The sequence below is a fragment of the Mesocricetus auratus genome, unplaced genomic scaffold, assembly GCF_017639785.1.
Source record: "Mesocricetus auratus isolate SY011 unplaced genomic scaffold, BCM_Maur_2.0 Super-Scaffold_100047, whole genome shotgun sequence".
Classification (NCBI taxonomy): Eukaryota; Metazoa; Chordata; class Mammalia; order Rodentia; family Cricetidae; genus Mesocricetus; species Mesocricetus auratus.
Genome location: NW_024429224.1, coordinates 23,905 through 50,354, shown reverse-complemented (window position 1 = coordinate 50,354; position 26,450 = coordinate 23,905). Strand labels below are relative to the sequence as shown.

Below are 26,450 nucleotides of genomic sequence, written 5' to 3'. Positions count from 1 at the left end.
GTGTTTCTTGTATGCAGCAGAAGGAAGGGTTCTGTCTTCGTATCCATTCTGCTAGTCTGTGTCTTTTTATAGGCCATTGACATTGAGGGATATTAATGACCATTGATTGGTGATCCTTGCTTGTGCTTGATTTATTGTTAGTGAAGTTATTTTGTGTAGTTTCTCCTCCCTTTTTCTTTTGGTGTTTTGTAAAGTGTGATTATATATTGCCTGTGTCTTTGTGAATGTAGTTATCTTCCTTGGCTCTAGGTTTTCCTTCTAGCATTTTTTGTAGAGCTGGATTCATGGATACGTATTGTTTAAATCTGGCTTTGTCATGGAATATTTTGTTTTCTCTATCTATGGTAATTGAGAGCTTTGCTGGATATAGTAGTCTGGGCTGGCATCCTTGTTCCCTTAGCGTTTGTAGGACATCTGTCCAGGATCTTCTGGCTTTCATCGTTTCCATTGAGAAGTCAGGTGTAATTCGGATAGGTCTGCCTTTGTATGTTACTTGGCCTTTTTCTTTAGCTGCTCTTAATATTTTCTCTTTACTCTGTAGGTTTGATGTTTTGATTATTATATGGCGAGGTGACTTCTTTTTCTGGTCGAGCCTATTTGGTGTTCTGTAAGATTCTTGTACTTTCATAGGCATATCTTTCTTTAGGTTAGGGAAGTTTTCTTCTATGATTTTGTTGAATATGTTTTCTGTACCTTTAAGTTGAATTTCTTCACCTTCTTCTATACCTATTATTCTCAGGTTTGGCTTCTTCACGGTGTCCCATATTTCCTGGATATTTTGTGTTAAGGATTTGTTGGTTTTGAGATTTTCTTTGGTTGACAACTCTATATCCTCTAATGAGTCTTCAACACCTGAGATTCTCTCTTCTATCTCTTGTATTCTATTGGTGATACTTGCATCTGTAGTTCCTGATCGTTTACCCAGCTTTTCTATTTCCAGCATCCCTTCATTCTGTGTTTTCTTTATCGCTTCTATTTCAGCTTTCAATCCTTCAACTGTTTGAGTTGTTTCCTTCATTTTTTGGTTGTTCTTTCTTGGTGTTCTTTAGATTCTTTGAGAGATTTGTTTATTTCTTGAAATTTTCCCCCATTTCATGGATTTTTTGTTTGTTTTTTCTTCTATTTCTTTAATGGATTTCCTCGTTTCTTCTTTGAGGGTCTCCATCATCTTCATGAAATAATTTTTAAGATCTGTCTCCACTTCTTCGTCTATGTAGTGCTTTTCGGGTCTTGCTGGTGTTGGATCCCTGGATTCTGGTGGGGTCATGTTGGTGTTTCTGTTGCTGAGTGATCTCTTATCCTGTCTTCTTCCCATCTCTTCTTTCAGTGGGTGCTGGTGGGGTCTTTCCGTCTCCACTGGTCTCCTTCCTTCCTGCAGCTGAAGCTGGGGATGCTGACACGGAATTTGGGTCTTGGTAGGCCTGATGTCTTTCCTGAAGCTGGTCTCACTGGGGTTGGTGTCTTGGAATTGTTGACTTCGTTGTGGGGTTTGGGTCTTGGAAGGGCTTATGTCTCTCCTGAAGCTGGACTCGCTGGGGTTGGGGTCTTGGAGGGGCTGATGTCTTTCCTGTGTGGGCGGGTCTTCTCGATGCCAGAGAGGCCCCGAAGATCAAGGGGGATGGGGGAAGGGCGGGCGGTCCCAGCTGGAGACCCAATCTCACCTGAAGCTGGGCTCGCTGGGGTTGGGGTCTTGGAGGGGCTGATGTCTTTCCTGTGTGGGCCGCGTTGTGTCTCTTACAGGACCAGTAAGGACAACCTCCATAAATCTTTGGCCAACGTTGACAATAATCTCTAGTCTGGTCATAGAGAAAACAGGCATAGGGGGCAGATGTTTTAGAAATGGATTTAGGTGCTATAGGGATAAGTATCTCCTTTTTGCAACCAGCTAGTGGACAATCTCTAGATCCTACCATATGAGTGGTTCATTTGGACTGTTGAGTATAGGTTTCTTGAACCTTAAATCTCCATATATAGGGCTTGCTACTGATGGGGTTGAGCAAAGCGAGTAGAAGAAAAGGCATGACCCTATAGGGTCCTTGAGTCTTGGAAGATGTGTAATGTCTCATTCTTCTGAGACCAGAGGCAGGCTGGTCAACCTTGGTATCTTCTGAAACTTAAGAGAACAAGGTCCTGTTGGGGTTGAAATGTAAGAAGGATTATCTTGGGCTGATATAAAAGGTTTGAGATGAGAAAAATGAATCCAATGAGGGAATCCCTTGAACTTGGCAGCAGTTGGGGTAGTAAGGATGACCCTGAAAGGACCTGTCCATTTTGGAGAAAGAGGAGGGAGACTGTGACCTGGAGGAGAGAGCAGAACTAAGTCTCCTACATTGACTGGAGGGGGGCAGGGATTAGGATGGGGCTGAGGTAGGTGATGGTGGGTGAAGTTCCAAAGAAGAGTGCAAAGGTAGTGTAACAGAGGGGTAAGGAGGTGATCTGGGAGGGGTGACTGCTGAGACATAAGGCCAGGTGGCATTATCGGCCGTCCATACATGAGCTCAAAAGGGGAAATAAGGAGGGGTTTCTTTGGAAGGGCTCTTAGTCGCAATAGGGCCAATGGTAGGATTTGATCCAATCTGTATGTAGCTCTTGGGAGAGTTTTATAAGAATATTTTTGAGAGAACGATTAGTTCGTTCAACTTTGCCTGAAGACTGGGGATGGTAGGGGATATGGAAATGCCATGGGATGTTAAGGGCCTTTGCCAATGTCTGAGAGATTTGAGAAGTAAATTCAGGGCCATTATCTGATTGAAGGGAGGATGGAACCCCAAAACGGGGGATGATCTCCCTGAAAAGGAGATCAGAAACTGTCTGTGATCTTTTATTAGTGGTGGGGAAGGCTTCTACCCATACTGAGAATGTGTCCACTATCTGAAACGTCTAACTGTGGGCATGTGGGTGAAGTCACGCTGCCAGTCTGATCCAGGGAGGGATCCCCTGGCTTGATGAGTGGGGAAGGGGAGATTTCAATGTCCAGAGGTAGGGTTAGAGGTTTGACAGATGTTACAAGAAGCAGTGATAGACTTTAGATAGGACAGGTCTTCAGAGGTAGGCTGTAAATAAGTTTTAACAAAATGAGAAAGAGCCTGACTATTAGGGTGACTGTTGAGTATTGGGAGGTGGTGATGAAGTTGTGGGTTGTAAAATGAGAGTGCCCTGAGGCTTGTAAGGGGAACTTAGGCCCCTGAGAGCCGCAGCTCTAGCTGCCTCATCAGCTCGGTTATTCCCCTTGGAAATAATGGAATTGTTTGCTTGGTGTGAGCGGCAGTGGACAATTCCTATGGCTGTGGGAAGGTGAGAAGCCTCTAGCAAGTCCATGATTTGTTTTGAATTGGTTATAGAACCTCCTTTTGTCGTTAGTAGCCCACGTTCCTTCCAGATAGCTGCATGTGACAAGAGAATGTGAAAGGCATATTTAGAATCTGTATATAGGTTTATGGACTGTCCTTTTGCTAGTTGAAAGGCACGAGTAAGAGCCACTAATTCGGGTGTGATGTTTGCTATAGAGGGATCTTGGGTGTCCCATACCTGAGGATCTACCTGAGAGGATGGTAAGGGAAGAAGTGTGTCAGACTGTGTGGTTTGTAGGAGGAGGAGAAGGGGAACAGCTGGCACACCTGAGGCCAAACGGATAGGAGGAGCAAAAGAAATGGAGGCTCCCACTTTGGCTAAAAGGTCTCTTCCCAGCAATGGGATGGGACAGGTTGGTATCACTAGGAAGGAATGAGTAAGGGGAATACCCTTAAAGATACAGTTAAGTGGTGGGGTTTGTTGGGCCTGATAGGGCTGTCCTCCTACTCCGACAATAGAGGAACAAGAAAGAGTGGTTGGTCCCCAAAAATTTGTCAAGACTGAAAAAGTGGCTCCAGTGTCCAGGAGGAAGGAGATAGGCCTCCCTGATACTATGATAACTACCCGAGGCTCCCTGTCGTAGATGGCGGTGGTCAGGCCAAGGGAGCCCGGGCCCCGTCAGTCATCAATGGCCAGGCCAAGGAGGTCAGTTGAAGGACGATCTGGGATTGATGTCCCCATGCTGTCAGGAACATGGGGGCAATCAATGCCCCAGTGTCCCTCTTGATGGCACCTTGGACATGGTCCTGGTGGTTTACGAGGGTTTGGACAGGCCCGGGCCCAGTGGCCTTCCTGACCGCATTTGAAACAAGGACGTAGGAACCTTTGTCCTTTGGGAGCCTGGGCCTTTGTTTTGGCTGGCCAAGAGGTTTTAGCCATCATAAGATATTTTTGTTTTTGGGCCTTTTCATCCCTTCCATGGTACACCTTGAATGACACATTTAGGGCTTCTGACTGTGGAGTTAGGTGGCCCTTTTCTAGACGTCTGAGTTTGGCCCTAATATCAGGGTAACTTTGGGAAAAAAAGTAGGTCATAAGGAGTTGGTTTCCATCTTGAGTCTCAGGATCCACATTGGTGTATTGTAAGAGGGCCTTTGTAAGACGGTCTAGGAATTGGGATGGGTTTTCATCCTTGTCCTGGATGACCCTTAGGATCCTTTCATAATTTACTGCTTTAAGAGCAGCCTTACGGAGACCAGCCAGGAGACAAGTTAAAAACCGCTTCCTAGCTAGGATGCCCCCTGGGGTATTGTAATCCCAGTCAGGCTCCTGGTCAGGAACCGCCATAGATCCAACTGGGTAGGTATCATCAGTTTGATGGATGTCATCTGCATAGATTGTAGCCTGTTCCCAAACTCGCCTGCGTTCCTCAGGGAGGAGATTGTTGGTAAGAATCATATAAACATCATGGAAGGTAAGGTTATAGGACTGGGTAATATACTGGAATTCTTTAATAAAGGTGGAAGGGTTGGCACTATAGGATCCCAATCTTTTGTCTATTTGGGAGAGTTCAGTTAGTGAGAAGGGGACATGAACTTTGACTAAGCCATCCACCCCGGCAACCTCTCGCAAGGGGAGAACTGGAGCTGGTTTAGGTTGGGGAGGTAAAGGGGGTGGTCCCTTAGTGGAGCAGGACCGAGTAGTGGGAGGACTAGGGGCTGTTGGTGGTGAGTTGAAGGAGGGTGCCAGTGAATACTGACTAGGGTGACTTGTCACTGAAGAGGGAGAAAGGGAAATCAGAGGGGCCAGTGTAAGAGGGGGAGCTGAGGGTTTTGTTCGACGGGGAGAAGGCTCATTGGCTGGATCAAAAGTAGTGGAGGGATCATCTTGTTCAGACTTCCTAGCCAAAAGGAGTTGAGTGGGAGAGCATGAGGTACAGAGAGAAGGCTTGGAGCGTAGCAGAGAGAAAGCCTGGACATAGAAAATCTCCTTCCATTTCTCCAATCGCTCACAGTAGTTGTAAAGGTCCCGAATAATAGTGGGATCGAGGGTGCCATTACGTGGCCATTTGGACTGATTATCTAAATGGTATTTAGGCCAAATTTTATTGCAAAAGCGAATAAGTTTAGAACCCTTTAGTTCAGGTGGCAGGTGTAGAGACTTGAGGTTTTCTAGGAGGCATCCCAAGGGGGAATGGGAGGGTACGGATGACACGGTTCCCATGGATGAGAAGGTAAAGGTCACTGCAGCCTGTAGTCAAGGGCATCCCCAGGACTCAGGGAGGACCACCGAAAGAGGACCAAGCCGCTCAGAGGGTCGTCACCCAACTCAACGGGGGTCAGGCTTAGCCCAGCTAAGCCAGAAGAGACTCGGCGCCTGGTACCAGGGCTTTTCTAGAGGCCAGAAGACGTAGACGGAAACCGAGCTCTGAGAGTCTCATCCACAGGAAAGGGTCAGGAATGGAATCGTAGAAGCCGCAAGGGCCTAGAGGAGCTGTGCAATGACAGCCAGCTCCAAGGGAGGAGGTCAGGAAGGGACGCAATGACACTGTGGGGCCTAAGGAAACTGCAGGATTGCAATTTCAAGGATGGTAGGATGGGGTACGGTGAGGAGGGTCAGCTGTAGCCTTAAGGGCCTTGGCTGGGGTACCTCCGCCTCTACAAGTATCCCTGACTTAGGGAGCTGAAACACCAAATGAAGGGGAGACTTATCCAATCGTTGATGGTGGATGGAGTGTCAAGCGATTGGTGAGTTGGAAGGCGAGTCTGCTGCAGGCCAACTGGAGATGAGAGATAGGGTCCCAGTGCGGCTCAGACCACGAAGGGGAGCATAGGCACCAGGAGAGCCTATCCCAGGTTTCGGCACCAAATGTAAGCGTTTCGTCGGGATGGGTCAGGTATTCTGGCACTCGGGAGTCACAGAATACTCAGTGTTACACAGCTCAGGTGGAAAGGTATCCTGGAGCTCGGGAGCCAAGGACCACCACAGGTTGCAGTAAGCTTGGCAGCTTACAGCCTTGCCTCAGAGAAAGGCTTCTCCGGTGTATCAGCTCCACTCCAGCAGGACGGGGTCTTCCAGCTGGGGATGTTCGCCTAGTGTAGCAGTTTTGCTCCACAGGAGGTTTCTAGGGCGAAGTTGCTACAGTTCAGCTCTGCTCCTGGAGAGCGGAGAGCAGGGAGCCTGGAACCTGGAGCAGAGTGTAACAACTGTGCTCTGCCAAGGAAGGTTTCCCGGGCAAGTGTTACAGAGGTGCTTGCTCTGCTCTGCTCTGCCCAGGGTCGCCTCTGCTCTGTCGCCACCACAAAAGAAGATCTTCACCCGAAGCTCATCCAAAGGGGTTTATTGGAAGACAGCTGGACCAGCCAAGTTGAACATACACAGGGTTTATATAGGGATTGGGGAAGTTTTTCCAGAGTAGGGATTGGTCCGATTTCAGTGCTGAGCTCAGATTGGCTAGAGCTCTGCTCCGGGATTGGTTACTTTTTTACACAGGATTAGGGTCAGATTTGGCTCTGCTTTCATGGCCAAAGTGTGTTTCTTTCTCTGGTCCTTTTTAGCCTTTTGCCTCCAATTTTAGGGCCAGGGTACATTTTCACTAACTCTGATTCCAGGGACAAAGTGTGTTCCTTTGGCACTGGTTTTAGGGTCAGGGTACATTTCTTTGGTTCTGGTTGCAGGGCCAAAGTGTGTTTCTTTGGCTCTGCTCAGGGTGTGTTTCTTTGACTGGTCCCTTTTCCCTACAGGCACCCCCCTGGCCACGGGCAGGCCTCTTGATGACCACCTCCTCGATGATACCGTACTTCTCGAAGGCCCGTCGGAGCACCACCTCAGACACACTGTGGTCCAGGTTCCCGATGAAGAGCTTTCGAGTGGCTCTCTGGTCATCCTCCGGCATCAGGTCCTCCTGGCACACAGCCGGGTAGCCATAGGGGCGCCCAAGGTCGTCGTACAACCCGTAGTAGTCCAAGGCCCCAGTCCCATGGCCTTGGCGGCCACAGCATCCAGGGAGAAGGCTGCCTCGGCGTGCCGGGCACAGGACTTCCTCAGGGGCGGGGCGGCCACAGGTGACAGCTAGCACTGCTTGTACTGGTAGCCCCAGTGTGGCTGCAAGTAGCCCAGTGGATCGGCCGGCATGGGAGGCCCTGGGGGCGGTGTGGAGGCCGCGGCGCTGCTACTGCTACTGAGCCTGCTGCTCCCGCTGGCGCCGCCATGCAGGTAGACCGGCTCCACCTTGAGTGGCCGGTCTTACAGCAGCAGCTGCCGGGCCAGGGCATGCTGCCGGGCCTCGCGCATCCTGTGGGTGCCAGAAGTTCACGTAGGCCACGCGGCCCAGCTCCGGGGTGTGCGAAAGGCACAGGCTGATCTCTGTGAAGCGCTTGAACTGGTGGAAGAGCCGGTCCTCCAGGTGCTAGGCCGGCAGCGGGGGGCTCAGGCTACTGATGAGGAGCTTCTTGTATTCCAGAGCCGCCAAGGAGCCGGGACCCTCAGGTTCCGCCCCGGGGGGCGGCGGGGGCGGCGGGGGCGGCGGGAGTGGAGATGCGCGGGGCAACGCGCCGCCGGCCCCGGGGCCCCCCCGAGGCCTTGCAGGTGCGTCCTCCACCTCCAGGCGCGCCAGGTGCTCGCCCTGTGATTCGCATCCCCGGCAACATGACCTTCGCGAGTCCCTCTGCTGCCACTGCCGAGGGCTTGTCAAGCTTCTGTGCTGGAAATGGGTGCTTGGTGCCACCTGAGGCCTCGTGTGCTGCTGGCCACCAGCCCGCCTTGCCTCCCCTTCCTGCTCCCGCAGCCCCTGTGCGGAGAATGACAAGCCACGCCCGCTCCGGCTGGAGTCTGGCTCCTTCTGCCACTTCATGGCCCAGGCGCAGTGGGCAGGCAGCTCGCAGGCCCCTCACGGAGGCAGTGGCTGCAGCCCAGGAGGCAGCGCCCCCAGCGCTGCCATCTTGGACAAAAGGACTCCGCCTGTGCTGTCAGTTTTAAAGAAGATACTCAGGTAGATCTCACACAGTGTTTTATTGTTAGTTTTCATGAATTCAGCATGTAATTTCTCCAAAGTCTTGCATGGTTAGTTTTCATAAATTTAGGCACATAGATTCTTACACTGTGTTGTATCGTTAGTTTTGAAGAAGTTAAGCATGTAGTTTCACACACAGTGTTGTATCGTTAGTTTTGAAGAAGTTAGGCATGTAGTTTCACACACAGTGTAGTGTCGTTAGTTTTGAAGAAGTTAAGCATGTAGTTTCACACACAGAGTTGTATCGTTCGTTTTCATGATGTTAAGTACGTAGTTTCTCATATAGTGTTATATAGTTAGATATCATGAAGTTAAGCACATAGTTTCACACACAGAGTTGTATCTTTCGTTTTCATGATGTTAAGTACGTAGATTCTCATATAGTGTTATATAGTTAGATTTCATGAAGTTAAGCACATAGTTTCACACACAGTGTTGTATCGTTAGTTTCAAGGAAGATAAGCACTTAGTTTCTAATACAGTGTTATATGGTAAGTTCTCATGAAGTTAAGCACATAGTTAAACACAGAGTGCTGTATCGTTATTTTTGAAGAAGTTAAGCATGTAGTTTCACACACAGTGTTGTATCGTTAGTTTTGAAGAAGTTAAGCATGTAGTTTCTAACACAGTGTTATATGGTAAGTTCTCATGAAGTTAAGCACATAGTTTAACACACAGTGTTCTATCTTATTCCTGAAGAGGTTAATCACGTAGTTTTACATGCTGTGTTGTATAGTTAGTTTTCATGAAGTTAAGTACATAGTTTCTCATATAGTGTTATATAGTTAGATTTCATGAATTTAAGCACATAGTTTCACACACAGTGTTCTATCCTAAATTTGGAAGAAGAATGGCACCTAGTTTCTAATACAGTGTGATATGGTAAGTTCTCGTGAAGTTAAGCATATAGTTAAACACACAGTGTTGTATCTTATTCCTGAAGAGGTTAATCACGTAGTTTTACATACTGTGTTGTATAGTTAGCTCATGAAGTTAAGTACATAGTTTTTAATACAGTGTTATATGGTAAGTTCTCATGAAGTAAAGCACATAGTTTCACACACAGTGTTGTATCTTTAGTTTTGAAGAAGTTAGGCACGTAGTTTCTAATAAAGTGTTATATGGTAAGTTCTCATGTCGTTAAGCACATAGTTTCACATACAGTGTTGTATCGTTAGTTTTGAAGAAGTTAAGCATGTAATTTCACACACAGTGTTGTGTCGTTAGTTTTGAAGAAGTTAAGCATGTAGTTTCACACACAGTGTTGTATCGTTGGTTTTGAAGAAGTTAAGCATGTAGTTTCACACACAGTGTTGTATTGTTAGTTTTGAAGAATTTAAGCATGTAATTTCATACGCAGTGCTGTATCGTTAGCTTCCATGAAGTTGAGCACATAGTTTCACACACAGTGTTGTATTGTTAGTTTCGAGGCAGATAAGCACATAGTTTCTAATACAGTGTTATATGGTAAGTTCTCATGAAGTTAACCACATAGTTTCACACACAGTGTCTGGATCGTTAGTTTTGAAGAAGTTAAGCATGTAGTTTCATACACCGTGTTGTATCATTAGTTTTGAAAAAGTTAAGTATCTAGTTTCAAATAGAGTGTTATATGGTAAGTTATAATGTAGTTATGCAACTACTTTCACACACAGTGTTGTATCATTAATTTTGATGAAGTTAAGCATGTAGTTTCACACACAGTTTTGCATCGTTAGTTTTGAAGAAGTTAAGCATTTAGTTTCACACACAGTGTTGTATCGTTAGTTTTAAAGAAGTGAAGCACATAGTTTCACACACAGTGTTTATCGTTAGTTTCGAATATGATAACCACGTAGTTTCTAGGACAGTGTTATATGGTAAGATGTCATGAAGTTATGCACATAGTCTCACACACAGTGTTGTAACCTTACTTTCGAAGAAGAAAAGCACCTAGTTTCTAATACACTGTTATATGGTTCATTCTCATGAAGTGAAGCTCATAGTTTCACACACAGTGTTTTATGGTTAGTTCTGAAGAAGTTAAGCATGTAGTTTCACAAACAGTGTTCTATCATTAGTTTGAAGAAGTTAAACATGTATTTTCACACACAGTGTTGTATCGTTTGTTTTGAAGAAGTTAAGCACCTAGTTTCTAATACAGTGTTATATGCTACGTTCTCATTTAGTTAAGCACATAGTTTCATGCACGGTGTTCTATCATTACTTTTGAAGAAGTTAAGCATGTAGTTTCACACACAGTGTTGTATCCTCAGTTTTCAAGAAGATAAGCACGTAGTGTCTAAAAGAGCATCATATGGTAAGGTCTCATGAATTTAAACACATAGTTTCACACACGGTGTTGTATCATTACATTTGAAGAAGTTAAGCATGTAGTTTCACACACAGTGTTGTATCGTTAGTTTTGAAGAAGTTAAGCATGTAGTTTCACACACAGTTTTGTATCGTTAGTTTTGAAGAAGTTAAACTTGTAGTTTCACACACAGTGTTCTATCGTTATTTGTGAAGAGGTTAAGCATGTAGTTTCACACACAGTTTTGTATCGTTAGTTTTGAAGAAGTTATGCACGTAGTTTCTAATACTGTGTTATATGGTACGTTCTCATGTAGTTAAACACATAGTTTCACACACAGTATTGTATCGTTGGTTTTGAAGAAGTTAAGCATGTAGTTTCATACACAGTGTTGTATTGTTAGTTTTGAACAATTTAAGCATGTAGTTTCATACACAGTGTTGTATCATTAGCTTCCATAAAGTTGAGCACATAGTTTCACACACAGTGCTGTATTGTTAGTTTCGAGGCAGATAAGCACATAGTTTCTAATACAGTGTTATGTGGTAAGTCCTCATGAACTCAACCTCATAGTTTCACACACAGTGTTGTATCGTTAGTTTTGAAGAAGTTAAGCATGTAGTTTCACAATCAGTTTTGCATCATTAGTTTTGAAGAAGTTAAGCATGTAGTTTTACACACAGTGTTGTGTCATTAGTTTTGAAGAAGTTAAGCATGCAGTTTCACACACAGTGTTGTGTCGTTAGTTTTGATGAAGTTAAGCATATAGATTCACACACAGTGTTGTATCCTTAGTTTTCATGAAGGTAAGTACATAGTTTCTCATATAGTGTTATATAGTTAGATTTCCTGAAATTAAGCACATAGTTTCACACACAGTGTAGTATCGTTAGTTTCAAAGAAGATAAGTATGTAGTTTCACACACAGTGTTGTATCATTAGTTTTCATGTTGTTAAGCACATAGTTTCACACACATTGTTTTATCCCTAGTTTAGAAGAAGAAAAGCACCTAGTTTCTAATACACTGTTACATGGTACATTCTCATCAAGTTAACCACATAGTTTCACACACAGTGTTGTATCGATAGTTTTGAAGAAGTTAACCATGTAGTTTCTAATACTGTGTTATATGGTAAGTTCTCATGTAGTTAATCACATAGTTGCACACAGTGTTTATCGTTAGTTTTGAAGAAGTTAAGCATGTAGTTTCACACACCGTGTTGTATCACGAGTTATGAAGAAGATAAGTACGTAGTTTCTCATAGAGTGTTATATGTTAAGTTCTCTTGTAGTTATGCACATAGTTTCACACACAGTGTCGTATCGTTAGTTTTGAAGAAGTTGAGCACATAGTTTCACCCACAGGGTTGTATCCTTAGTTTCGAAGAAGATAAGCACGTTGTTTCTAATACAGATTTATATGGTAAGTTCTCATAAAGTTAAGCACATAGTTTCACACACAGTGTTGTGTCATTAATTTTGAAGAGGTTAATCATGTAGTTTCACAGACAGTTTTGTATGGTTAGTTTTGAAGAAGTTAAGCACGTAGTTTCTAATACTGTGTTATATGGTAAGTTCTCATGTAGTTAAACACATAGTTACACACACTGTTGTATCATTAGTTTTGAAGAAGTTAAGCATGTAGTTTCACACACCGTGTTGTATCACGAGTTATGAAGAAGATAAGTACGTAGTTTCTCATAGAGTGTTATATGTTAAGTTCTCTTGTAGTTATGCACATAGTTTCACACACAGTGTCGTATCGTTAGTTTTGAAGACGTTGAGCACATAGTTTCACCCACAGGGTTGTATCCTTAGTTTCGAAGAAGATAAGCACGTTGTTTCTAATACAGATTTATATGGTAAGTTCTCATAAAGTTAAGCACATAGTTTCACACACAGTGTTGTGTCATTAATTTTGAAGAGGTTAATCATGTAGTTTCACAGACAGTTTTGTATGGTTAGTTTTGAAGAAGTTAAGCACGTAGTTTCTAATACTGTGTTATATGGTAAGTTCTCATGTAGTTAAACACATAGTTACACACACTGTTCTATCATTAGTTTTGAAGAATTTAAGCATGTAGGTTCACACACAGTGTTGTGTCGTTAATTTTGAAGAAGTTAAGCACCTAGTTTCAAACACAGTGTTAAGTATGTAGTTTCTAATAGATTGTTATATGGTAAGTTCTAATGTAGTTTTGCAATTACTTTCACACACAGTATTGCATCGTTAGTTTTGATGAAGTTAAGCATGTAGTTTCACACACAGTGTTGTAACAACTCTGCTCTGCCAAGGAAGGTTTCCCGGGCAAGTGTTACAGCGCTGCTCGCTCTGCTCTGCTCTGCTCTGCCCAGGGTCGCCTCTGCTCTGTCTCCGCCACAAAAGAAGATCTTCACCCGAAGCTCATCCAAAGGGGTTTATTGGAAGACAGCTGGACCAGCCACGTTGAACATACACAGGGTTTATATAGGGATTGGGGAAGTTTTTCCAGAGTAGGGATTGGTCCGATTTCAGTGCTGAGCTCAGATTGGCTAGAGCTCTGCTCCGGGATTGGTTACTTTTTTACACAGGATTAGGGTCAGATTTGGCTCTGCTTTCAGGGCCAAAGTGTGTTTCTTTCTCTGGTCCTTTTTAGCCTTTTGCCTCCAATTTTAGGGCCAGGGTACATTTTCACTAACTCTGATTCCAGGGTCAAAGTGTGTTCCTTTGGCACTGGTTTTAGGGTCAGGGTACATTTCTTTGGTTCTGGTTGCAGGGCCAAAGTGTGTTTCTTTGGCTCTGCTCAGGGTGTGTTTCTTTGACTGGTCCCTTTTCCCCACAGGCACCCCCCTGGCCACGGGCAGGCCTCTTGATGACCACCTCCTCGATGATACCGTACTTGTCGAAGGCCCGTCGGAGCTTCACCTCAGACACACTGTGGTCCAGGTTCCCGATGAAGAGCTTTCGAGTGGCTCTCTGGTCATCCTCCGGCATCAGGTCCTCCTGGCACACAGCCAGGTAGCCGTAGGGGCGCCTAAGGTCATCGTACAACCCGTAGTAGTCCAAGGCCCCAGTCCCACGGCCTTGGTGGCCACAGCGTCCAGGGCGAAGGCTGCCTCGGCGTGCCGGGCACAGGGCTTCCTCAGGGGCGGGGCGGCCACAGGCGACAGCGAGCACTGCTTGTACTGGTAGCCCCAGTGCGGCGGCAAGTAGCCCAGCAGATCTGCGGGCCTGGGAGACCCTGGGGGCGGTGTGGAGGCGGTGGCGCTGCTACTGCTACTGAGCCTGCTGCTCCCGCTGTCACCACCGTGCAGGTAGACGGGCTCCACCTTGAGCGGCCGGTCGTACAGCAGCAGCTGCCGGGCCAGGGCATGCTGCCGGGCCTCGCGCGTCCTGTGGGTGCCGGAAGTTCACGTAGGCCACGCGGCCCAGCTCCGGGGTGTGGGAAAACACAGGCTGAACTCCGCGAAGCACTTGAACTGGTGGAAGGGCCGGTCCTCCAAGTGCTCGGCCGGCAGCGCGGGGCTCAGGCTACTGATGAGGAGCTTCTTGTATTCCAGAGCCGCCATGGAGCCGGGACCCTCAGGTTCTGCCCCGGGGGGGCGGCGGGGGCGGCGGGGGCGGCGGGGGCGGCGGGAGTGGAGATGCACGGGGCGACGCGCCGCCGGCCCCGGGGCCCCCCCGAGGCCTTGCAGGTGCGTCCTCCGCCTCCGGGCGCGCCCGGTGCTCGCCCGGTGATTCGCATCCCCGGCAGCATGACCGTCGCGAGTCCCGCCGCTGCCACTGCCACGGGGCTTGTCACGCATCCGCGCTGGAACTGGGTGCTGGTGCCGCCTGAGGCCTCGTGTGCTGCTGGCCGCCCGCCCGCCTCTGCCTCCCCTTCGGGCTCCCGCGGCCCCTTTGAGGACAATGACAAGCCACGCCCGCTCGGGCTGGAGTCTAGCTCCTTCTGCCACTTCATGGCCCAGGCACAGTGGGCAGGCAGCCCGCAGGCCCCTCACGGAGGCAGCAGCTGCAGCCCAGGAGGCAGCGCCCCCGGCGCCGCCATCTTGGACAAAAGGACTCAGCCTGTGCTGTCAGTTTTAAAGAAGTTACTCAGGTAGATCTCACACAGTGTTTTATCGTTAGTTTTCATGAAGTTCAGCATGTAATTTCTCCAAAGTCTTGCATGGTTAGTTTTCATAAATTTAGGCACATAGTTTCTTACACTGTGTTGTATCGTTAGTTTTGAAGAAGTTAAGCATGTAGTTTCACACACAGTGTTGTATCCTTAGTTTTGAAGATGTTAGGCATGTAGTTTCACACACAGTGTAGTGTCGTTAGTTTTGAAGAAGTTAAGCATGTAGTTTCACACACAGAGTTGTATCGTTCGTTTTCATGATGTTAAGTACGTAGTTTCTCATATAGTGTTATATAGTTAGATTTCATGAAGTTAAGCACATAGTTTCACACACAGAGTTGTATCGTTCGTTTTCATGATGTTAAGTACGTAGTTTCTCATATAGTGTTATATAGTTAGATTTCATGAAGTTAAGCACATAGTTTCACACAGTGTTGTATCGTTAGTTTCGAAGAAGATAAGCACTTAGTTTCTAATACAGTGTTATGTGGTAAATTCTCATGAAGTTAAGCACATAGTTAAACACACAGTGTTGTATCGTTAGTTTTGAAGAAGTTAAGCATGTAGTTTCACACACAGTGTTGTATCGTTAGTTTTGAAGAAGTTGAGCATGTAGTTTCTAACACAGTGTTATATGGTAAGTTCTCATGAAGTTAAGCACATAGTTTAACACACAGTGTTGTATCTTATTCCTGAAGAGGTTAATCTCGTAGTTTTACATACTGTGTTGTATAGTTAGTTTTCATGATTAAGTACATAGTTTCTCATATAGTGTTATATAGTTAGATTTCATGAATTTAAGCACATAGTTTCACACACAGTGTTGTATCCTAAATTTGGAAGAAGAATGGCACCTAGTTTCTAATACAGTGTGATATGGTAAGTTCTCATGAAGTTAAGCACATAGTTAAACACACAGTTTTGTATCGTTAGTTTTGAAGAAGTGAAGCATGTAGTTTCACACACAGTGTTGTTTCGTTAGTTTTGAAGAAGTAAAGCATGTAGTTTCACACACAGTGTTGTATCGTTAGTTTTCATGAAGTTAAACACGTAGTTTCTCATATAGTGTTATATAGTATGACTTCATGATGTTAAGCACATAGTTTCACACACAGTGTTGTATCGTTAGTTTTCATGAAGTTAAACACGTAGTTACTCATATAGTGTTATATAGTATGATTTCATGATGTTAAGCACATAGTTTCACACACAGTGTTGTATCGTTAGTTTTGAAGAAGTTAAGCACATAGTTTCACACGGTATTGTAACATTAGTTTCGAAGAAGATAAGCACGTAGTTTCTAAAACGGCGTTATATGGTAAGTTCTCATGAAGTTAAACTCACAGTTTCACACACAGTGTTGTGTCGTTGGTTTTGAAGAAGTTAAGCATATACTTTCACACACAGTGTTGTATCGTTAGTTTTCATGAAGGTAAGTACGTAGTTTCTCATATAGTGTTATATAGTTAGATTTCATGAAGTTAATACAGTGTTATATGATAAGTTCTCATGTAATTAAGCACATAGTTTCACACACGGTGTAGTGTCATTGGTTTTGAAGAAGTTAAGCATGTAGTTTTACGCACAGAGTTGTATCGTTAGTTTTCATGATGTTAAGTATGTAATTTCTCATATAGTGTTATATAGTTAGATTTCATGAAGTTAAGCACATAGTTTCACACACAGTGTTGTATTGTTAGTTTCGTACAAGACAAGCACGTAGTTTTTAATACAGTGTTATATGGTAAGTTCTCATGAAGTTAAGCACATAGTTTCACACACAGTGTTGTATCTTTAGTTTTGAAGAAGTTAAGCACGTAGTTTCTAATACAGTGTTATATGGTAAGTTCTCATGTAGTTAAGCACATAGTTTCACATACAGTGTTGTATCGTTAGTTTTGAAGAAGTTAAGCATGTAGTTTCACACACAGTGTTGTATCGTGAGTTTTGAAGAATTTAAGCATGTAATTTCACACACAGTGTTGTGTCGTTAGTTTTGAAGAAGTTAAGCATGTAGTTTCACACACAGTGTTGTATTGTTAGTTTTGAAGAATTTAAGCATGTAATTTCATACACAGTGCTGTATCGTTATCTTCCATGAAGTTGAGCACATAGTTTCACACACAGTGTTGTATTGTTAGTTTCGAGGCAGATAAGCACATAGTTTCTAATACAGTGTTATATGGTAAGTTCTCATGAAGTTAACCACATAGTTTCACACACAGTGTTGGATCGTTAGTTTTGAAGAAGTTAAGCACGTAGTTTCATACACCGTGTTGTATCATTAGTTTTGAAAAAGTTAAGTATCTAGTTTCTAATAGAGTGTTATATGGTAAGTTATAATGTAGTTATGCAATTACTTTCACACACAGTGTTGTATCATTAATTTTGATGAAGTTAAGCATGTAGTTTCACACACAGTTTTGTATCGTTAGTTTTGAAGAAGTTAAGCATTTAGTTTCACACACAGTATTGTATCGTTAGTGTTTCTTTCTCTGGTCCTTTTTAGCCTTTTGCCTCCAATTTTAGGGCCAGGGTACATTTTCACTGGCTCTGATTCCAGGGACAAAGTGTGTTCCTTTGGCACTGGTTTTAGGGTCAGGGTACATTTCTTTGGTTCTGGTTGCAGGGCCAAAGTGTGTTTCTTTGGCTCTGCTCAGGGTGTGTTTCTTTGACTGGTCCCTTTTCCCCACAGGCACCCCCCTGGCCACGGGCAGGCCTCTTGATGACCACCTCCTCGATGATACCGTACTTGTCGAAGGCCCGTCGGAGCTTCACCTCAGACACACTGTGGTCCAGGTTCCCGATGAAGAGCTTTCGAGTGGCTCTCTGGTCATCCTCCGGCATCAGGTCCTCCTGGCACACAGCCGGGTAGCCGTAGGGGCGCCTAAGGTCATCGTACAACCCGTAGTAGTCCAAGGCCCCAGTCCCACGGCCTTGGTGGCCACAGCGTCCAGGGCGAAGGCTGCCTCGGCGTGCCGGGCGCAGGGCTTCCTCAGGGGCGGGGCGGCCACAGGCGACAGCGAGCACTGCTTGTACTGGTAGCCCCAGTGCGGCGGCAAGTAGCCCAGCAGATCTGCGGGCCTGGGAGACCCTGGGGGCGGTGTGGAGGCGGCGGCGCTGCTACTGCTACTGAGCCTGCTGCTCCCGCTGTCACCGCCGTGCAGGTAGACGGGCTCCACCTTGAGCGGCCGGTCGTACAGCAGCAGCTGCCGGGCCAGGGCATGCTGCCGGGCCTCGCGCGTCCTGTGGGTGCCGGAAGTTCACGTAGGCCACGCGGCCCAGCTCCGGGGTGTGGGAAAACACAGGCTGAACTCCGCGAAGCACTTGAACTGGTGGAAGGGCCGGTCCTCCAGGTGCTCGGCCGGCAGCGCGGGGCTCAGGCTACTGATGAGGAGCTTCTTGTATTCCAGAGCCGCCATGGAGCCGGGACCCTCAGGTTCCGCCCCGGGGGCGGCGGGGGCGGCAGGGGCGGCGGGGGCGGCGGGAGTGGAGATGCACGGGGCGACGCGCCGCCGGCCCGGGGCCCCCGAGGCCTTGCAGGTGCGTCCTCCGCCTCCGGGCGCGCCCGGTGCTCGCCCGGTGATTCGCATCCCCGGCAGCATGACCGTCGCGAGTCCCGCCGCTGCCACTGCCACGGGGCTTGTCACGCATCCGCGCTGGAACTGGGTGCTGGTGCCGCCTGAGGCCTCGTGTGCTGCTGGCCGCCCGCCCGCCTCTGCCTCCCCTTCGGGCTCCCGCGGCCCCTTTGAGGACAATGACAAGCCACGCCCGCTCGGGCTGGAGTCTAGCTCCTTCTGCCACTTCATGGCCCAGGCACAGTGGGCAGGCAGCCCGCAGGCCCCTCACGGAGGCAGCAGCTGCAGCCCAGGAGGCAGCGCCCCCGGCGCCGCCATCTTGGACAAAAGGACTCAGCCTGTGCTGTCAGTTTTAAAGAAGTTACTCAGGTAGATCTCACACAGTGTTTTATCGTTAGTTTTCATGAAGTTCAGCATGTAATTTCTCCAAAGTCTTGCATGGTTAGTTTTCATAAATTTAGGCACATAGTTTCTTACACTGTGTTGTATCGTTAGTTTTGAAGAAGTTAAGCATGTAGTTTCACACACAGTGTTGTATCCTTAGTTTTGAAGATGTTAGGCATGTAGTTTCACACACAGTGTAGTGTCGTTAGTTTTGAAGAAGTTAAGCATGTAGTTTCACACACAGAGTTGTATCGTTCGTTTTCATGATGTTAAGTACGTAGTTTCTCATATAGTGTTATATAGTTAGATTTCATGAAGTTAAGCACATAGTTTCACACACAGAGTTGTATCGTTCGTTTTCATGATGTTAAGTACGTAGTTTCTCATATAGTGTTATATAGTTAGATTTCATGAAGTTAAGCACATAGTTTCACACAGTGTTGTATCGTTAGTTTCGAAGAAGATAAGCACTTAGTTTCTAATACAGTGTTATGTGGTAAATTCTCATGAAGTTAAGCACATAGTTAAACACACAGTGTTGTATCGTTAGTTTTGAAGAAGTTAAGCATGTAGTTTCACACACAGTGTTGTATCGTTAGTTTTGAAGAAGTTGAGCATGTAGTTTCTAACACAGTGTTATATGGTAAGTTCTCATGAAGTTAAGCACATAGTTTAACACACAGTGTTGTATCTTATTCCTGAAGAGGTTAATCTCGTAGTTTTACATACTGTGTTGTATAGTTAGTTTTCATGATTAAGTACATAGTTTCTCATATAGTGTTATATAGTTAGATTTCATGAATTTAAGCACATAGTTTCACACACAGTGTTGTATCCTAAATTTGGAAGAAGAATGGCACCTAGTTTCTAATACAGTGTGATATGGTAAGTTCTCATGAAGTTAAGCACATAGTTAAACACACAGTTTTGTATCGTTAGTTTTGAAGAAGTGAAGCATGTAGTTTCACACACAGTGTTGTTTCGTTAGTTTTGAAGAAGTAAAGCATGTAGTTTCACACACAGTGTTGTATCGTTAGTTTTCATGAAGTTAAACACGTAGTTTCTCATATAGTGTTATATAGTATGACTTCATGATGTTAAGCACATAGTTTCACACACAGTGTTGTATCGTTAGTTTTCATGAAGTTAAACACGTAGTTACTCATATAGTGTTATATAGTATGATTTCATGATGTTAAGCACATAGTTTCACACACAGTGTTGTATCGTTAGTTTTGAAGAAGTTAAGCACATAGTTTCACACGGTATTGTAACATTAGTTTCGAAGAAGATAAGCACGTAGTTTCTAAAACGGCGTTATATGGTAAGTTCTCATGAAGTTAAACTCACAGTTTCACACACAGTGTTGTGTCGTTGGTTTTGAAGAAGTTAAGCATATACTTTCACACACAGTGTTGTATCGTTAGTTTTCATGAAGGTAAGTACGTAGTTTCTCATATAGTGTTATATAGTTAGATTTCATGAAGTTAATACAGTGTTATATGATAAGTTCTCATGTAATTAAGCACATAGTTTCACACACGGTGTAGTGTCATTGGTTTTGAAGAAGTTAAGCATGTAGTTTTACGCACAGAGTTGTATCGTTAGTTTTCATGATGTTAAGTATGTAATTTCTCATATAGTGTTATATAGTTAGATTTCATGAAGTTAAGCACATAGTTTCACACACAGTGTTGTATTGTTAGTTTCGTACAAGACAAGCACGTAGTTTTTAATACAGTGTTATATGGTAAGTTCTCATGAAGTTAAGCACATAGTTTCACACACAGTGTTGTATCTTTAGTTTTGAAGAAGTTAAGCACGTAGTTTCTAATACAGTGTTATATGGTAAGTTCTCATGTAGTTAAGCACATAGTTTCACATACAGTGTTGTATCGTTAGTTTTGAAGAAGTTAAGCATGTAGTTTCACACACAGTGTTGTATCGTGAGTTTTGAAGAATTTAAGCATGTAATTTCACACACAGTGTTGTGTCGTTAGTTTTGAAGAAGTTAAGCATGTAGTTTCACACACAGTGTTGTATTGTTAGTTTTGAAGAATTTAAGCATGTAATTTCATACACAGTGCTGTATCGTTAGCTTCCATGAAGTTGAGCACATAGTTTCACACACAGTGTTGTATTGTTAGTTTCGAGGCAGATAAGCACATAGTTTCTAATACAGTGTTATATGGTAAGTTCTCATGAAGTTAACCACATAGTTTCACACACAGTGTTGGATCGTTAGTTTTGAAGAAGTTAAGCACGTAGTTTCATACACCGTGTTGTATCATTAGTTTTGAAAAAGTTAAGTATCTAGTTTCTAATAGAGTGTTATATGGTAAGTTATAATGTAGTTATGCAATTACTTTCACACACAGTGTTGTATCATTAATTTTGATGAAGTTAAGCATGTAGTTTCACACACAGTTTTGTATCGTTAGTTTTGAAGAAGTTAAGCATTTAGTTTCACACACAGTATTGTATCGTTAGTGTTTCTTTCTCTGGTCCTTTTTAGCCTTTTGCCTCCAATTTTAGGGCCAGGGTACATTTTCACTGGCTCTGATTCCAGGGACAAAGTGTGTTCCTTTGGCACTGGTTTTAGGGTCAGGGTACATTTCTTTGGTTCTGGTTGCAGGGCCAAAGTGTGTTTCTTTGGCTCTGCTCAGGGTGTGTTTCTTTGACTGGTCCCTTTTCCCCACAGGCACCCCCCTGGCCACGGGCAGGCCTCTTGATGACCACCTCCTCGATGATACCGTACTTGTCGAAGGCCCGTCGGAGCTTCACCTCAGACACACTGTGGTCCAGGTTCCCGATGAAGAGCTTTCGAGTGGCTCTCTGGTCATCCTCCGGCATCAGGTCCTCCTGGCACACAGCCGGGTAGCCGTAGGGGCGCCTAAGGTCATCGTACAACCCGTAGTAGTCCAAGGCCCCAGTCCCACGGCCTTGGTGGCCACAGCGTCCAGGGCGAAGGCTGCCTCGGCGTGCCGGGCGCAGGGCTTCCTCAGGGGCGGGGCGGCCACAGGCGACAGCGAGCACTGCTTGTACTGGTAGCCCCAGTGCGGCGGCAAGTAGCCCAGCAGATCTGCGGGCCTGGGAGACCCTGGGGGCGGTGTGGAGGCGGCGGCGCTGCTACTGCTACTGAGCCTGCTGCTCCCGCTGTCACCGCCGTGCAGGTAGACGGGCTCCACCTTGAGCGGCCGGTCGTACAGCAGCAGCTGCCGGGCCAGGGCATGCTGCCGGGCCTCGCGCGTCCTGTGGGTGCCGGAAGTTCACGTAGGCCACGCGGCCCAGCTCCGGGGTGTGGGAAAACACAGGCTGAACTCCGCGAAGCACTTGAACTGGTGGAAGGGCCGGTCCTCCAGGTGCTCGGCCGGCAGCGCGGGGCTCAGGCTACTGATGAGGAGCTTCTTGTATTCCAGAGCCGCCATGGAGCCGGGACCCTCAGGTTCCGCCCCGGGGGGCGGCAGGGGCGGCAGGGGCGGCGGGGGCGGCGGGAGTGGAGATGCACGGGGCGACGCGCCGCCGGCCCCGGGGCCCCCCCGAGGCCTTGCAGGTGCGTCCTCCGCCTCCGGGCGCGCCCGGTGCTCGCCCGGTGATTCGCATCCCCGGCAGCATGACCGTCGCGAGTCCCGCCGCTGCCACTGCCACGGGGCTTGTCACGCATCCGCGCTGGAACTGGGTGCTGGTGCCGCCTGAGGCCTCGTGTGCTGCTGGCCGCCCGCCCGCCTCTGCCTCCCCTTCGGGCTCCCGCGGCCCCTTTGAGGACAATGACAAGCCACGCCCGCTCGGGCTGGAGTCTAGCTCCTTCTGCCACTTCATGGCCCAGGCACAGTGGGCAGGCAGCCCGCAGGCCCCTCACGGAGGCAGCAGCTGCAGCCCAGGAGGCAGCGCCCCCGGCGCCGCCATCTTGGACAAAAGGACTCAGCCTGTGCTGTCAGTTTTAAAGAAGTTACTCAGGTAGATCTCACACAGTGTTTTATCGTTAGTTTTCATGAAGTTCAGCATGTAATTTCTCCAAAGTCTTGCATGGTTAGTTTTCATAAATTTAGGCACATAGTTTCTTACACTGTGTTGTATCGTTAGTTTTGAAGAAGTTAAGCATGTAGTTTCACACACAGTGTTGTATCCTTAGTTTTGAAGATGTTAGGCATGTAGTTTCACACACAGTGTAGTGTCGTTAGTTTTGAAGAAGTTAAGCATGTAGTTTCACACACAGAGTTGTATCGTTCGTTTTCATGATGTTAAGTACGTAGTTTCTCATATAGTGTTATATAGTTAGATTTCATGAAGTTAAGCACATAGTTTCACACACAGAGTTGTATCGTTCGTTTTCATGATGTTAAGTACGTAGTTTCTCATATAGTGTTATATAGTTAGATTTCATGAAGTTAAGCACATAGTTTCACACAGTGTTGTATCGTTAGTTTCGAAGAAGATAAGCACTTAGTTTCTAATACAGTGTTATGTGGTAAATTCTCATGAAGTTAAGCACATAGTTAAACACACAGTGTTGTATCGTTAGTTTTGAAGAAGTTAAGCATGTAGTTTCACACACAGTGTTGTATCGTTAGTTTTGAAGAAGTTGAGCATGTAGTTTCTAACACAGTGTTATATGGTAAGTTCTCATGAAGTTAAGCACATAGTTTAACACACAGTGTTGTATCTTATTCCTGAAGAGGTTAATCTCGTAGTTTTACATACTGTGTTGTATAGTTAGTTTTCATGATTAAGTACATAGTTTCTCATATAGTGTTATATAGTTAGATTTCATGAATTTAAGCACATAGTTTCACACACAGTGTTGTATCCTAAATTTGGAAGAAGAATGGCACCTAGTTTCTAATACAGTGTGATATGGTAAGTTCTCATGAAGTTAAGCACATAGTTAAACACACAGTTTTGTATCGTTAGTTTTGAAGAAGTGAAGCATGTAGTTTCACACACAGTGTTGTTTCGTTAGTTTTGAAGAAGTAAAGCATGTAGTTTCACACACAGTGTTGTATCGTTAGTTTTCATGAAGTTAAACACGTAGTTTCTCATATAGTGTTATATAGTATGACTTCATGATGTTAAGCACATAGTTTCACACACAGTGTTGTATCGTTAGTTTTCATGAAGTTAAACACGTAGTTACTCATATAGTGTTATATAGTATGATTTCATGATGTTAAGCACATAGTTTCACACACAGTGTTGTATCGTTAGTTTTGAAGAAGTTAAGCACATAGTTTCACACGGTATTGTAACATTAGTTTCGAAGAAGATAAGCACGTAGTTTCTAAAACGGCGTTATATGGTAAGTTCTCATGAAGTTAAACTCACAGTTTCACACACAGTGTTGTGTCGTTGGTTTTGAAGAAGTTAAGCATATACTTTCACACACAGTGTTGTATCGTTAGTTTTCATGAAGGTAAGTACGTAGTTTCTCATATAGTGTTATATAGTTAGATTTCATGAAGTTAATACAGTGTTATATGATAAGTTCTCATGTAATTAAGCACATAGTTTCACACACGGTGTAGTGTCATTGGTTTTGAAGAAGTTAAGCATGTAGTTTTACGCACAGAGTTGTATCGTTAGTTTTCATGATGTTAAGTATGTAATTTCTCATATAGTGTTATATAGTTAGATTTCATGAAGTTAAGCACATAGTTTCACACACAGTGTTGTATTGTTAGTTTCGTACAAGACAAGCACGTAGTTTTTAATACAGTGTTATATGGTAAGTTCTCATGAAGTTAAGCACATAGTTTCACACACAGTGTTGTATCTTTAGTTTTGAAGAAGTTAAGCACGTAGTTTCTAATACAGTGTTATATGGTAAGTTCTCATGTAGTTAAGCACATAGTTTCACATACAGTGTTGTATCGTTAGTTTTGAAGAAGTTAAGCATGTAGTTTCACACACAGTGTTGTATCGTGAGTTTTGAAGAATTTAAGCATGTAATTTCACACACAGTGTTGTGTCGTTAGTTTTGAAGAAGTTAAGCATGTAGTTTCACACACAGTGTTGTATTGTTAGTTTTGAAGAATTTAAGCATGTAATTTCATACACAGTGCTGTATCGTTAGCTTCCATGAAGTTGAGCACATAGTTTCACACACAGTGTTGTATTGTTAGTTTCGAGGCAGATAAGCACATAGTTTCTAATACAGTGTTATATGGTAAGTTCTCATGAAGTTAACCACATAGTTTCACACACAGTGTTGGATCGTTAGTTTTGAAGAAGTTAAGCACGTAGTTTCATACACCGTGTTGTATCATTAGTTTTGAAAAAGTTAAGTATCTAGTTTCTAATAGAGTGTTATATGGTAAGTTATAATGTAGTTATGCAATTACTTTCACACACAGTGTTGTATCATTAATTTTGATGAAGTTAAGCATGTAGTTTCACACACAGTTTTGTATCGTTAGTTTTGAAGAAGTTAAGCATTTAGTTTCACACACAGTATTGTATCGTTAGTGTTTCTTTCTCTGGTCCTTTTTAGCCTTTTGCCTCCAATTTTAGGGCCAGGGTACATTTTCACTGGCTCTGATTCCAGGGACAAAGTGTGTTCCTTTGGCACTGGTTTTAGGGTCAGGGTACATTTCTTTGGTTCTGGTTGCAGGGCCAAAGTGTGTTTCTTTGGCTCTGCTCAGGGTGTGTTTCTTTGACTGGTCCCTTTTCCCCACAGGCACCCCCCTGGCCACGGGCAGGCCTCTTGATGACCACCTCCTCGATGATACCGTACTTGTCGAAGGCCCGTCGGAGCTTCACCTCAGACACACTGTGGTCCAGGTTCCCGATGAAGAGCTTTCGAGTGGCTCTCTGGTCATCCTCCGGCATCAGGTCCTCCTGGCACACAGCCGGGTAGCCGTAGGGGCGCCTAAGGTCATCGTACAACCCGTAGTAGTCCAAGGCCCCAGTCCCACGGCCTTGGTGGCCACAGCGTCCAGGGCGAAGGCTGCCTCGGCGTGCCGGGCGCAGGGCTTCCTCAGGGGCGGGGCGGCCACAGGCGACAGCGAGCACTGCTTGTACTGGTAGCCCCAGTGCGGCGGCAAGTAGCCCAGCAGATCTGCGGGCCTGGGAGACCCTGGGGGCGGTGTGGAGGCGGCGGCGCTGCTACTGCTACTGAGCCTGCTGCTCCCGCTGTCACCGCCGTGCAGGTAGACGGGCTCCACCTTGAGCGGCCGGTCGTACAGCAGCAGCTGCCGGGCCAGGGCATGCTGCCGGGCCTCGCGCGTCCTGTGGGTGCCGGAAGTTCACGTAGGCCACGCGGCCCAGCTCCGGGGTGTGGGAAAACACAGGCTGAACTCCGCGAAGCACTTGAACTGGTGGAAGGGCCGGTCCTCCAGGTGCTCGGCCGGCAGCGCGGGGCTCAGGCTACTGATGAGGAGCTTCTTGTATTCCAGAGCCGCCATGGAGCCGGGACCCTCAGGTTCCGCCCCGGGGGGCGGCAGGGGCGGCAGGGGCGGCGGGGGCGGCGGGAGTGGAGATGCACGGGGCGACGCGCCGCCGGCCCGGGGCCCCCGAGGCCTTGCAGGTGCGTCCTCCGCCTCCGGGCGCGCCCGGTGCTCGCCCGGTGATTCGCATCCCCGGCAGCATGACCGTCGCGAGTCCCGCCGCTGCCACTGCCACGGGGCTTGTCACGCATCCGCGCTGGAACTGGGTGCTGGTGCCGCCTGAGGCCTCGTGTGCTGCTGGCCGCCCGCCCGCCTCTGCCTCCCCTTCGGGCTCCCGCGGCCCCTTTGAGGACAATGACAAGCCACGCCCGCTCGGGCTGGAGTCTAGCTCCTTCTGCCACTTCATGGCC

At 46.0% G+C, this 26,450-nt stretch overlaps 5 pseudogenes; all 5 read right to left on the bottom strand.

Moving 5' to 3' along the window:
- Positions 1–3,093: 3,093 nt before the first annotated feature.
- Positions 3,094–8,143, bottom strand: LOC121136039 (annotated as a pseudogene).
- Positions 8,144–8,179: 36 nt separating this feature from the next.
- Positions 8,180–14,537, bottom strand: LOC121136038 (annotated as a pseudogene).
- Positions 14,538–14,573: 36 nt separating this feature from the next.
- On the bottom strand, positions 14,574–18,505 carry LOC121136037 (annotated as a pseudogene).
- Positions 18,506–18,541: 36 nt separating this feature from the next.
- On the bottom strand, positions 18,542–22,477 carry LOC121136036 (annotated as a pseudogene).
- Positions 22,478–22,513: 36 nt separating this feature from the next.
- On the bottom strand, positions 22,514–26,446 carry LOC121136035 (annotated as a pseudogene).
- Between the last annotated feature and the right edge of the window lie 4 nt (positions 26,447–26,450).